General features: G+C 26.1%; 1 long non-coding RNA gene across 1 annotated transcript; it reads right to left on the bottom strand.

Moving 5' to 3' along the window:
- Positions 1-6,615: 6,615 nt before the first annotated feature.
- LOC130731638 (uncharacterized) lies at positions 6,616-8,316 on the bottom strand. Its single transcript, XR_009016767.1, has 4 exons — positions 7,962-8,316; positions 7,640-7,737; positions 7,241-7,322; positions 6,616-7,073 (listed from the first exon to the last, which is right to left on the bottom strand). It is a non-coding gene; the product is annotated as an uncharacterized LOC130731638 (long non-coding RNA).
- Positions 8,317-9,164: the final 848 nt, after the last annotated feature.

A 9,164-nucleotide genomic window follows, 5' to 3' on the forward strand; every position in this document is an offset into this window, starting at 1 on the left:
CAATCTTATAGTCATGTTTTGTCTGTGATTTATTTACCAAACACAGTGTACAAAACATTATTGTACTCTGTTTAAAAAAAAAGAAAAAAACATTATTGTACTGTACCATCATGTTCTGTACTGTTCTATTCAGTTTCCAAACACAACAAATGCTTAGACAATTAGCTCGAAATAAGAAAAGGGAACGACCCTATACCCATAAATTTGGTGGAAATTTAAGACTTTGATGGAATTAAGGTGGGTCATATTGCAAAATCTCACGCAATTTTTATATATATATTTACTCATAAATTATTTTTATAATGTAAAAAATGTATTTAAATTATACAAAAATTAATTTTATACTAGCATTAACATTATTATCATGTTAAAATGTTCCTCCCCATAAGAGTTTTATATGCTGTAATTTGTAAAAAAAAAGGTAGACTATATACTTATATAGTACACTTTTGACTTGAAATTATTATTTTTTACTTCATGGGAAATTTTTTTGACTTGAAATTATAATGTAAAGTAGTGAAATTTTATTAAAATTTATTTATCTATTAACTTTTACGTAAAATTATTTTCATGTAAAATTTTCCTCATTGTAGAAATTCTTAAGAGAAAACATACCACTATGTGGTTCCATTATAGAAACATATGAAAGCCTACATTGACCTAATTTACCCGCCTTCATAAAGGTTTGAATTCCGAGCCAAATTAATGTAGGAGAGAATAAGTAAAATAATTAAAGAGTTATTTCTTCCCTTCAACAAATTGAAGCTCTTGATTGTCCCGACTGAACCAATCCCTTCAACAATATAAATACTAGTATGTATACCCGTGCTAATGCACGGGGACATATTTCTAAGTATATAATAATTTTCTTTTAATATATAGAATTATTTATTTTGTATAAATGAAATGTAAATGTAAATATTAATTTTATTGGATTAATTTTTTTATGGTATAATAATATAAAAATTGTATGAGTTTTTTTTCTTTTTTTTTCGTTTTTCCTATCTCCAAATAAGTTTACTCAATTTATAACTTATAAAAATTGATAGAAAATATGGATTACATATTTATTAAATTACATATTTTTACACTATATAATTGTGATTTCCGAAACTCTAAATAAACATGGATGGGTAAAAAAATTTAAAGGATGCACTAATAATTCTCTTATATAAAATACTATAATATATTTATCAAAAAGCAATAACATTTAACTAAAAATCGCAATAGATATCTCTGGTGGAAAAACACTACATTCTAGTAAAGCATACAAAATTGTTCGATTTAAAATCCAATCTATCTAATTCTTAACCACCAACAAAAATAAAAAACACAACAGCGAAATTTTAAAAATTGACTTTTGGTTGGAGAATTTTTTGACGAAATTAATTCGTTCATGACTCCAACATGAATAACGTGTGGATTATCTTTATGAATTTCAAACCAAACAAAATGATTCTCTGTAAGGTTATTCGCTTTGATGAATTTTTCTACCCCTTCTTCAAGGGGCACTTAGACTCTCTCCTTGGGTTCCAAACCAATCCAAAGTAAAATCTAATGTTTTTCTGATCTCGCAGAACCAAATTGTAATGCTTCTCTATATCTACTCCTAAAAATATTTAAAAAGTCTAGAAAAAATTTAGAAATTATATTAAAACATTTTTTATTAGTTTCAACTTGAAGGTATTTTCATACTAAATGTTCCTCTTCGTATCAGCCTTTTTTTTATACCCCAACAAATTTTGACTATATATTTTCTATCATCGTGTGACAAATTGTTTTTTTTCTCTCTCTCTAATGTATAAATGACTTGTTATTCTAATTTTTACAATTAAATTATAATGATTCTATATATATTCCCTTAAAATCATTTAAAAAGTCTGAAAATAGCATATAGCATAAACTTATGTAAAACATTTATCGAAAATGACTGATAGATACCGTGGAAAATAGCACCACATATATCATAGTTTTATATATTTTTACTTCTACAAATATTTAATTATAAATCCACCATATGAATTAGCAGAAAAAGATATTTCTTTATAAATTCTTGACAGCAATAATAATATTTAAAAGTTCTTTCCGGTCAAAACTGAAAGAAATTTTAAAAAGTGAAAATTAATATGATTAGAATATTATATAATATTACAATAATATTTTAAAATTAGAATAATTATTCCTAATTTACTATACTGAAATAGTTACAAAACTATCAATTTTAATTTTTAAGAAGTTTATTTGAAATTAATAAAAGATTTAGTATTTCAGTTAGCATAAATATCTTACCAGCTGATTAATGTATCAATACGCTCGTATACAAATAATATTTTATATATATAATTTAATTGAAAATCTTCCTCCTTTAGAGCCGTATCTACCAGCACTTATTTGCACCAGTAAAACCTCATTTTCCGTAACTTGGCTTCTGTTTGCCTATCAATGTAAGTAAATAGATCTTCTAGCCTGATTCACGCCAAATAAAGAGAGTCTTTTAGTAACAATAGACTATCATATTGCCTATAAAACAAATTCAAAACAGTAGATCAATCAATAAATAAAGGAAATCACATGAACTTTTAGGTGTACAATTTTCCATGTTTTTGAACTTATAGTTGTGTTATTAATCTCTCTCTCTCCATCCCTCCTCCCTCTCTCTCTCTCACTCTCTCTCTCTCTCTCTCTCTCTCACCCTCCCTCCCTCTCCCTCTCCTCCTCTCTCTCTCTCATGTATAAAGGACTTGTTATTCCAACAACTTGTTCATTTGTAAGCTGAATTATTCTATATTGTGAGATTGTTATGTATATTGGATGCTTAGAAAACTTGAATTTAGAGACTCAATAATTTATTTTACTTTCTCATTGAAAAAATTAAACATAAAAAATATAAGCTATATATTTTTATTTATTCCAATTGTAATTAAAAATTTATATATATATATATATATATATATACCTTTAAACTTATAAAAAAATGTAAAATTGTATTAGTTATTTTCAACTTGAAAATAATTTAATATAAATGTTCTTCCCCGTAGAATCTATATTTTCCCAATCAAATTAAAATGATTTTGTATATCTACTCTTAAAATTATTTAAAAGTATGGAAAAATTACTAAAATTATATTAAAGCTTTTGCTATTAGTTTCAACTTGAAAATATTTTCATGCAAACTGTTCCTCATGTAGGAGCTTTTTAGTATATTATTAATACATATAGACTAAATATGTTTATTCTTCTAAACCATCAAATTAAATTTTTAGGTATATTTACTCTTAAATTATTTAAAAAGTATGAGAAATGTACTAAATTGTAACAAAACATTTTCTATTAGTTTCAACTTTAAAGCATTTTCATGCAAAATGTTGCTCATGTAGGAGCTTTTTGCTATATAATTAATAAATATAGACTAAATATGTTTATTTATCTCTAATTCCTCATGGAAGCCCTATATTCACAATTAAATTATAATGCTTATGTATATCTACTCTTAAATTATTTAAAAAGTATAAGAAAAGTACTAAAATAATAATAAAACATTTTCTATTAGTTTCAACTTCAAAGCATTTTCATGCAAAATGTTTCTCCCTGTAGTTGGATTGTACTCCCTGCTTGAGAGTGACTCTCAATCATTTAACTAATATACCTTTTTGTTTTTATAAACAAAAATTAAACAAAAAAAAATATAAATGAAAATGTTCTCCCCTCTTACTTCCCAATTTTCACAATTAAATTATATTGTTTCTATATATTCTCTTAAAATCATTTAAAAAGTCTAAAAATAGCATAAACTTATGTAGAAAATTTTATCGGAAATGGCTGATAGATACCGTGGAAAATAGTACCACATATTTATCATCGTTTTATATATTTTTACTTCTAAACATATTTAGCAAAATAAGATATTTTTTTTATAAATTCTTGACAGCAATAATATAATTTAAAAGTTCTTTCCGGTCAAAACTGAAAGAAATTTTAAAAAGTGAAAATTAATAAGATTAGAATATTATATAATATTACAATAATATTTTAAAATTAGAATAATTATTCCTAATTTACTATACTGAAATAGTTACAAAACTATCAATTTTAATTTTTAAGAAGTTTATTTGAAATTAATAAAAAAGTTAGTATTTCAGTGAGCATAAATATCTTACCAGCTGATTAATGTTCAATACGCTCGTATACAAATAATATTTTATATATATAATTTAATTGAAAATCTTCCTCCTTTAGAGCCGTTTCTACCAGCACTTATTTGCACCAGCAAAACCTCATTTTCCGTAACTTGGCTTCTGTTTGCCTATCAATGTAAGTAAGTAGATCTTCTAGCCTGATTCACGCCAAATAAAGAGAGTCTTTTAGTAAGAATAGACTATCATATTGCCTGTAAAACAAATACAAATCAATAGATCAATCAATAAATAAAGGAAACCACATGAACTTTTAGGTGTACCAATTTCAATGTTTTTGAACTTATAGCTCTGCTTTCTCTCTCTCTCTCTCTCTCTCTCTCTCTCTCTCTCTCTCTCTCTCATGTATAAATGACTTGTTATTCCAACAACTTGTTCATTTGTAAGCTGAATTATTCTATATTGTGAGATTGTTATGTTGATTGGATGCTTAGAAAACTTGAATTTAGAGATTTAATATTTTATTTTGCTTTCTTATTGAAAAACTTAAACATAAAAAATATAAGCTATATATTTTTATTTATTCCAATTGTCGTTAAAAATTCATATATATATATATATATATATATATATATACACCTTGAAACTTATAAAAAAATCTAAAATTGTATTAGTTATTTTCAACTTGAAAATATTTTAATATAAATGTTCTTCCCCGTGGAATCTATATTTTCCCAATCAAATTAAAATGATTTTGTATATCTACTCTTAAAATTATTTAAAAGTATGGAAAATTACTAAAATTATATTAAAACTTTTGCTATTAGTTTCAACTTGAAAATATTTTCATGCTAACTGTTCCTCATGTAGGAGCTTTTTAGTATATTATTAATAAATATAGACTAAATATGTTTATTCTTCTAAACCATCAAATTAAATTTTTTATGTATATTTACTCTTAAATTATTTAAAAAGTATGAGAAAAGTACTAAATTGTAACAAAACATTTTCTATTAGTTTCAACTTTAAAGCATTTTCATGCAAAATGTTGCTCATGTAGGAGCTTTTTGCTATATAATTAATAAATACAGACTAAATATGTTTATTTATCTCTAATTCCTCATGGAAGCCCTATATTCACAATTAAATTATAATGCTTATGTGTATCTACTCTTAAATTATTTAAAAAGTATAAGAAAAGTACTAAAATTATAATAAAAAACATTTTCTATTAGTTTCAACTTCAAAGCATTTTCATGCAAAATGTTCCTTCCTGTAGTTGGATTGTACTCCCTGCTTGAGAGTGACTCTCAATCATTTAACTAATATACCTTTTTGTTTTTTTTAAAAAATTAAACAAAAATAAATATAAATGAAAATGTTCTCCCCTCTTACTTCCCAATTTTCACAATTAAATTATATTGCTTCTATATTTATTCTCTTAAAATCATTTAAAAAGTCTAAAAATAGCATAAACTTATGTAGAAAATTTTATCGGAAATGGCTGATAGATACCGTGGAAAATAGTACCACATATTTATCATCGTTTTATATATTTTTACTTCTAAACATATTTAATTATAACTCCACCATCTGAATTAGCAAAAGAAGATATATCCTTATAAATTCTTGACAGCAATAATAATGATTAAAAGTTCTTTCTGGTCAAAACAGAAACATCCTTGAAAATAAACAATTTAATCTTTCAACATTTCCAATTCATAAATTCGACTCCTCAATTAAAAATTTCTAATACACATTAATAACGTCAATGAGCCCCTAAAAATAAGTATAGTCTATATTATGTTAACATTTTCTATTCCCTTTATGTCATACTTTTAAGGAGCTATACCTATAGAGATTGAGTTATTTATAGCCTTTATGCCATATTTCTTTTAATAGCCTGCCGGATTGCATGATCTCTACTTCCAACAGAAAATTTCTCAGCTTTCAAAAGCTCTATTATTCAAGATCATCTTCTCTTTCAATGGTAATAGAACCTAAAAATTCTTGAGTTATTTACAGGAGAATGCTATAAGAGGGGTGGCAAAATTAACCAATCAAATATAATAGGTGAATTAATGTCTCTGAATTTTGGGAATAAAAAATTATCCAAAAAAATTAAATACTTATAATTAAATACGTTTTGAGAATATAGAGAATTAATGCCTCTGGATTTATTTCAAGGCAATTGTGCACATGAAACATTACAAAATGATAAGCTATTTATTTCTCCTTTTTTTAACTGGCCAGATTGGGAGGCAATATTTTTGTATTTGTTTTTCAACAATAGGAAATTAGAAGATAGGGAGGTAGTCAAGGGAATGGAAGTAAAAAGAAAAAAAGAATCATAAAGGAATTTATGAGGTTTAAAAGAGCACTCACAATGGTTAAGTATGATTGGGTATTGATGAGGTGGTTTTAATTATAGATAAATACATGGTTGAAAATAATCAGCTGAAAAAATATGATTGACCAACAAAATATTAGTGGGAGTCCAATTTGAATTAGTCATTAATAATAGTTTTTTTAGTGCATAAAATAATTCAAAACTAAAATAAATTAGGTAAGCTATTTCTTGCTTACCCTTAACTAAAATTACATTAATCAAGTAAGCCCTTTCAAGTACAATACAAATATGAATAAACTTCTTGCAAATAGTAAAACCTGCCATGAGATAAAAATGACTTTCATTATTATTCACTCAAATAAAAAAAAATTATCATATAAAAAAAACTCATCACTCAATGGAAAAAGAAGTACAAAAGGATCTGATTAAACATAAGATTATTCTTAATTTGAAGACTACTTCTAAATTATTTGTGAGAGCATTTCCACTATTCTCCATCACTCTTATTTTGATCATTTGGGTTAACCTTAGCACCATTTGCAGGATTGACTTCATGGGCATTGTTATGTGCAGGGAGATCAACAGAAAATCTTCATTGATAATAAAAAAGAAATTAGAAAAAGTCAGCAAGCTAAAATTAAGGAAAATATATTATTCCAGATTAATAGCAGCAAGTTTAATATATGGAGAACAATAAACATCCTTTATTTACGAATAATAGATTGAATAATTGTTTCTATCTTGAGAATGAACTAACCTCAGAGATTAAGGATTCAGTTTGTAAAACCAATGGGCACCGACGATCATCTTTCATCCCATCAACCACTGGGACTTAGTTCCTGTAGCGCAAAACAGAGGAATTGAAAATACAATCAAAGAATAGAGAACCCTTCAGCTTTCAGGAAGATAGTAGTATCAATTGAAGAATGATAAAAAAAAAACAGTGAAAATCACCCAGATAAAGTGAAAGACACACAATTTTCCTTCCTGATATAAAAAATCTTCTTCATAAGAGTCATACAATTATAAAAAAAAGCTAATAAAAACTATTATCATTAGCAAACTAAAATGTAAATAAACCCACCAACGTAGTGAAGGGGCATCTTCATATCAGAAATCTAAAAAGAAATGGAGAATAGCATGTTGTATTAACAACCTTGGGTACAACAGGTTTGGAGGTCTCCTTTGGGCTTTGATGCTTCCGAACTTTCCATGAAACTTGCTAGTGTTTGGAATTTTTCTGGCGACTTTGACCTACATGAACAACCCCATAATCAATCAAACACAAATTGACGCATAGTGATTGTTAAATTTAGAAAAAGATAAACCATTCCTCAAATTATCATCAAGCAAACACACCAATTGAAGAAAAAAAAATTATATGTCAACAACCCCATTATCACCGAGTTAATTCCTATCATCCAAATTAAATACAAAAATTCAGCGGAATAATAAGAGAAAAAACAACAAAAGGATACCTCAGTCTTCGCAATGGATAAGCACAGATTCCACGCCTATGTTGGTGCCCTAGATTTCACAATTATATAGTAGATATATAAGCATAGATTCAAACCTGAATCCCTGATGCAAGAAAAATTAGTGGGTAGTTGGGAAATTGGATTTGTTAAAGGCTTGTGGGTTCCCAATATTTTTCAAGAAGAATAATGGAAGCATGTTTTGATAGTCTAAAGCCTTAATTAATCTCCTATTTCCAATGCTTTGGTCGTTTAAGACTTCCAATATTTTTTTAAATAAATCAACATGTTAAAGGATGGTCTCAACATTTCAATAAAAAAAGGATGGTCTCAAATTTTACCAAAAACAAAACAATGGTCTCGAAAAATTGAAAGGTCATACACAAAAGGTATAATGCAGGGTGGACTTAGATCAATTGGGTTTTAAATGAAACTTTGAAAAGAGAGATAAATTGTGTTTTAAATAATGATTTTAAAAAGAGAAATGATGTTTAATTTTCTTTGGTGAATGAAGGAGGTGGTTTATAAAAGGAAGATAATAATGATTTAAATTGTTTTTAAGAAAAAATATGATTGGTCAAGAAATTGGCAGTGGGAGCAAAATTTAAGTAGTTATTAATGTAAGGTATAAAATTGATTAAAGAAAATGAAATATGAATAAATTAGGTGAGCTATAAAGGTTGTTTAAATCTTTGAACAAATTTTTTAAATGGTTTAAGTTGTTAAATAGTGATTGGTTTAGAAGTAGGTAGTGGATAATTAATGTGAATCAATAATGAATGTTAGTCAAATTTAAGGATAAAAATATTTCTAAAATAAAATAAATTGCAGGTGTTATTACATGGCTACCCTTAGATAAAAAAACAATTAATAAAGATGCCACTCCCAAGTTTCCAAAAGTGGTAATAAGATTTTTTTTTTGATTTTTTTTAATCATGCAAAAATTGCTGAAACCTCCTTCAATGCTTGCCAAGTGTTAAAACTTGCCATCTTTTAGATTCTCTTTTATATACTATTTAGATTTAGATAAGACACTTTCTTCTTACACTCTTGGAAATGATGAAATATAAGATGCTTTTCAAAAACTAACTTGATTTTCTTATATTCTTATAAGTAAAAAAAAAAGTATATTATACTTGGATACGTTTTTAAATTTAATTTTTTTTTAATTTTAATGTGAGATTGCTCGAGCCACAGATTTAGCAA

The sequence above is a fragment of the Lotus japonicus genome, chromosome 1 (assembly GCF_012489685.1).
Source record: "Lotus japonicus ecotype B-129 chromosome 1, LjGifu_v1.2".
Classification (NCBI taxonomy): Eukaryota; Viridiplantae; Streptophyta; class Magnoliopsida; order Fabales; family Fabaceae; genus Lotus; species Lotus japonicus.